The following is a 6,298-nucleotide window of genomic DNA, read 5'->3' as shown; positions in this document are numbered from 1 at the left end:
TAGACTAGTGAAAATAAAAAAAATATTTAGACTTTTAAAAACATATATAGACGATATTGTGTCACATTTTACTGCTCATTAAAGATATGATGGTGGACTTAGTGCCATGCCAATATAAATGATTTCAATTCCAAAATCTTCAAATGAGGAACTTGAAATCACTAGAAGAGCGTAACTATGCTTAAAAGCCTTCAATCTCGCCTCTAAATACGGCAATTCGTCATTAACCACTTACAGGTGGCCGCCATTCTTATGCTATTCGAACCGATCACTCACGGGTTGAAGGCCCGTTAAAGGGATAAGTTTTAGAATTTATATTTCCGAACAGCAAAAAGACGTTTTGTAAATTCCGAACCAAACAAATCTGAATATACCTAACAATTCCTATAGAGAAATACACCGAAATTAACATACGATTTTTGAAATCACGAAGTCCTAATTGCCATTATTCCGAAATTTTTAAATCCGATTTGATTTGATTCCTATTTTAAATATCCCATTTTTTTATTCCGTATAAACGTTATTCCGAATGCCATTCAAGTGGCGTCAACGAAAACACGAAAGGTAGTCAAGTAGTAAGTAAGTAAGTAACCTATTAACCTAACCTAACCTAACCTAAACCTACTTTTCTATAAAAAAATCTTTTCTTTGTGGGGTTGCAGTTCTAACCTAACCTAAACCTCCTTTTCTGTAAGTAGTTCGTTACTGTGGGGTTTGCAGTTCTACCTAACCTAAACCTACTTTTCTGTAAGCAGTTCGTTTCAGTGGGGGGTTGCAGTTATAACCTATCCTAAACCTACTGTTCTGTAAGCAGTTCGTTTCTCCAACCTCCATGGGTTGCAGTTCTAACGTAACTTACGTAACCTAAACCTACGTAAACCGAAAACTGAAGTTCTAAATACCGAATTACTATAATTCCGATCGGTCAATGATTTTTCGGAATTGAGAATACGGAAAAAATCTCTCATTCAATTGACAATCGGATGTATTTATTTGATAATATCTACTTCACTGTATTCTAGCTAATAAATGATTTGGTACTTGATATTTATTTGATATTTGGGTTTTTAGTATTCGGAAATAGCGAAGTCGTGATTTTAATGTCGTGATTATCAAAATCGTATTTTTGATATTTCGAACGTATGAAAGATCTGAATTTTAAAAATTGAGGCTAAGAAAGTCGGGAAAACATATTCCGGAGTATTTGGGTGTTCCCTAGTTTTTCCTCAACCCATTTCATACATAAACAATGAGACACTTTCAGACCATGAGAATTGGAAAGATCATTTTGTATTATGAAATGATTATTCAATAACGGTACATATACATAACTAACGCACATTTAAATAAAATAAAATAAATTATTCCAAAAACATTTTATCAAAAGCGCTCGCAAGATCTCTGGGAGATTTTAAACTTTTGTTAGTAAATATTTGATACTTGACCATGTTGTCGTTCGATACTATCATATCTGACAGTAGGTCAACATCAAACCACGTAGTCTCCATTCTCTCAAGGGCGTAAGCGATGTCGATGTAGCTATGGAATGGACGGTAAACCCCCGCAAAACCTTGTCTGATCATGTTACACATCCGAATACTCTTCTGCGACACAGAGGAAAACGTCTTACCAGCCTGATCTGCTTTTGCAAAAAGGAACCCCATTTTGTACAACCCCGATCTTCTATGCCGGGTCCGTAAGTCCTGCATAAATGTCATCCTATTCCTCGCCTGGTATATTGCTTGTTTCATCAATTCAATAATGTACTGGTGTATATGCATGTAGTTGAACTGAAACATGTTTCCGTCGAGGTTATGCTTGCCGGCCCTGAATCTCCGAGCTGCTTGTACTGGCAACTTGGCTCTGCCGTTTTCTACTTGAAGACGCAAGAGCTCATCCGTGTTATCAACGCCGTTAACTAGGGACACCATTTCTTTACGTATTGTGATGTTTTTGCCAGTTACTATACGTTCTTTATCTATTTGGTCCCAAACTGTTGTGAGCGCGTATTTTTCTAGAAAATCTTTGAATGCCGGCTTAGTATTTTTGTTTACAGGCGGAAATGTCCCGTACTTTTCACGGAAGGGCTTGCGAGATGTCTTAGTAGTTACGTTGGCATTCGTTTCGAGTTGATATCTCTTTACTACGTCTATACTTTCTTTGATATCCACTTCTTCATCAGACATTTTGTCAAGTGTCTCATATTCTCCACGTGGGTTTTTATTTCTATCTTTTATTTTGTATTTATCAATATTAAACGGGTTCTTTGGTGGAAACTGAGTATTAATATTCTTGGTAGTCTTGGCATTTTTTGAAGTTCTCCCGAATTTGCGGGTTTGTTTGTCAGCGGGAAGACCCTCAATGTTGATAATACACAGAAGAATAACTGAAATTTTTTAATAAAAATATAATAAGGAACAAATTTCTGATGATAAATTACTAATGAAACATAAAATTTCTTCCTCTGTAGGCCGAGCACATGATTGGCGCGACAGCATCTCGCCGCGAGATAGACTACCCGTCTTTTACTAACTGTATGAATTAAAGAGGGACGGGTAGTCTATGTCGTGGCTAAATACTCTCGCGCCATTCATGTGCTAGCCCGGCTGGCTTTACAAATTAGTAAACCAAATATTTTATATGAAATAAAACTATGAAAACGGATTATATCGCGTATATTGAATTTATAATACATCCCGACGTTTCGAACTCTTTACAGCGTTCGTGGTCAACGGGTGACTGAGGAAAAATTACAAAATGCAAAAATACCCACATACTAAAATAATGAACAATCATAGACTACAAACTTTAAGGCTGGTTGTACATGCAAAATCGGTTCTTAAGGCTAGTTATACACTATAATTATTTTTCAAGTAAAGATATATATATATACGCGATAAAAATAAACTATGCCGGCTCCAACCCTACACCACGGACCCGAGAAGATTTAATTCCCTCCTAAATTGTAGGAGGGTATCCCAATATGGGACCGGCAACAAACTCGGCGGGACACATCTTTTCAAAACATCAGAATGTCCAGCATCATCCAACACTACGGTCTCACAGTCTATGTCTCGCTTGCTCCTTTATCAGGTGGACTACAGGATCCCAAGCTGGTGGTAGAGAAAAGCCATCTTCCCTATTAAAGTTTGGATATTTCTTAATCTCAATGGCCTCGCGCAGCATTCTGGGTATGTAACGCTTCTCCTTGGCAAGAACCAGAGGCTTATCAAACTTGATTGAGTGATTGGCTTTATCCATGACATGCTCACAGACAGCAGACCTAGGTCGACGGTGCTTGACATCAGCTATGTGTTCCTTCACCCGAGTGGAAATGCTCCGTTTCGTCTGCCCGACATATGATAGGCCACACTCACAGTCCAGCCTGTACACTCCTGCAGTCTGTAGAGGGGTATTGCATTTTACAGGCCTCAGGAATTGTGACATCTTCTTCATTGGCTTGAAATATGTTTTTATAGAAGCACGCTTCAAGATGTGGCTGATCCTGTCCGTGACCCCCCTGACAAAAGGCAGAATGGCAGGCCTGCGCTCGACTGTGGGGATCTTAATGTGGGACCTCTGGTTGACCCGCGGTATCCTGAGCTCGTTTGCCTGGAGCGCGCGCCTGGCATGCTGGAGCTCCGCGGCCAGATGCTGGTCATCACATATCCTCTGGGCTCTCTGAAACAAAGATTTGCCTACTGTAACAAGTTGACTGGGATGGTGATGCGATTTGCCATTTAAGTACCTATCAGTATGAGTAGGTTTCCTATACACAGTGCGACCTAGGGTGTTATCAGGATTTCTTTTTACCAATACATCTAAGAAGGGGAGAGAACAGTCTTTTTCCAACTCCATAGTAAATTTTATTTTGCTATGGATGGAATTTAGGTGATCCAAGAAAGTTGAAACACTACTTTTTGGAAGTATAGTAAAAGTGTCATCTACGTATCTTTTAAATATCTTCGGTCGCACAGGAGCCAATGAGAGTGCTATAAAAACATATTTCAAGCCAATGAAGAAGATGTCACAATTCCTGAGGCCTGTAAAATGCAATACCCCTCTACAGACTGCAGGAGTGTACAGGCTGGACTGTGAGTGTGGCCTATCATATGTCGGGCAGACGAAACGGAGCATTTCCACTCGGGTGAAGGAACACATAGCTGATGTCAAGCACCGTCGACCTAGGTCTGCTGTCTGTGAGCATGTCATGGATAAAGCCAATCACTCAATCAAGTTTGATAAGCCTCTGGTTCTTGCCAAGGAGAAGCGTTACATACCCAGAATGCTGCGCGAGGCCATTGAGATTAAGAAATATCCAAACTTTAATAGGGAAGATGGCTTTTCTCTACCACCAGCTTGGGATCCTGTAGTCCACCTGATAAAGGAGCAAGCGAGACATAGACTGTGAGACCGTAGTGTTGGATGATGCTGGACATTCTGATGTTTTGAAAAGATGTGTCCCGCCGAGTTTGTTGCCGGTCCCATATTGGGATACCCTCCTACAATTTAGGAGGGAATTAAATCTTCTCGGGTCCGTGGTGTAGGGTTGGAGCCGGCATAGTTTATTTTTATCGCGTATATATATATATCTTTACTTGAAAAATAATTATAGTGTATAACTAGCCTTAAGAACCGATTTTGCATGTACAACCAGCCTTAAAGTTTGTAGTCTATGATTGTTCATTATTTTAGTATGTGGGTATTTTTGCATTTTGTAATTTTTCCTCAGTCACCCGTTGACCACGAACGCTGTAAAGAGTTCGAAACGTCGGGATGTATTATAAATTCAATATACGCGATATAATCCGTTTTCATAGTTTTATTTCATGAGTAACTATCGCGGTAACCGAAGACAAATATTTTATAATTACATTAAGTACATTTTCTAAAGCCACTAGAGGGAGGGAGTGTATCCCACACTAGAAATATAGTTAAAGACAGTAAAGATGGTAGCGATTTCTGTTAATTCATTCTAGATAACCTAGTTTTGCGTAAAGTTGACTTCCGGTTATGCAAACTACATCACTAGATGTCACTACAAATGGATATAATTTTAAGGCATGGACACAACATTAAGAAGGTTCCATATACCTCGTTTGTCAAGACCTTTTTTTATTTACAATGTTGACAATGTTGTTACCTAGCAACTGTTGTTTACTGTCAGACAAAAATAAACGTCGTAAACAGATATATGAGCTTATTTATTCTCTATTAATTCTAAATTAAAAATGGAGCAAGCATAGCTACGAAAAACACTTTTCAAATTTTTAAAAATACATTGGCGTAATATTAATTTTTATTTTATTTTATTGGGAAACAAACAGCTTACAATCTTACACAATATGAATAAATATTAATAAAACACAAGCTAAAATAGTTTCCACTAATTAATTAAGGCAGAAAATCTCAAAGGGAACTTAATGAAATACAAAATGTAGAAAAGTAATTATTCAAAGCAATCAGGCAAACCAAAAGCTATTAACTTGAATTTTAGCTGAAACTTATGCTTGAGAGAAAAAATAAAATAAAAGGTACAATACAAAACTTACATAAGTATGCTAGGTAACTAGTTATTAAGTGCTAATTTTGGGGGTTTTTTTTTTCATTAAGTTAACAAATTTACCCAGCTTCATATTGAACACATCGAAATTGGAATATTTAGAATTATACATTGAGCATGCTCTAACTAGATATGAGTTTTTGAAATACTTTGTACGACAGAGTGGAATGGCAAATAAAGTTTTTGATTTAGTTCGTGAATTAGGACATCTATATAAAATATTGCTAATAAGATATTGTAGTAGTAGTAGTAGTAGTAAACTCTTTATTGTACAAATATACACATTAAAAATTACATGGTACAAATAATAAGATGTACAAAGGCGAACTTATCCCTATGAGGGATCTCTTCCAGTTAACCTTTGAGTAGATGAGAGGAGAAAGTGAAAAGAGGGTGACAAATGTAGCAAAATGTACAACAAGGTACCAGAAAGATAAAGAATATAAATACATACAAAATTAATAGGATAAACATATAATATATTACACAAAAAGGAATGGGGAAAATACACTAAAAATTGGAAAAAAGTAGAAAAATATAAAGCAACATACAATACAAATATAGGCACATTAGTCAATCAGATAACCACAGCTTCTTTAACCTCTCCTTGAACGACGCAAGCGATTGCGCCTGTCTGAGCGAAACTGGCAGCTCATTCCACAGCTTCACTGAACGCACTGCGAAGGACTTGTTGTATCCACGAGATTTGTGAGAGGGGATGGCAAGATATTGCGA

This window comes from Cydia strobilella, chromosome 11 (genome assembly GCF_947568885.1).
Source record: "Cydia strobilella chromosome 11, ilCydStro3.1, whole genome shotgun sequence".
NCBI lineage: Eukaryota > Metazoa > Arthropoda > Insecta > Lepidoptera > Tortricidae > Cydia > Cydia strobilella.
Note: the sequence above shows the minus strand (reverse complement) of the source record.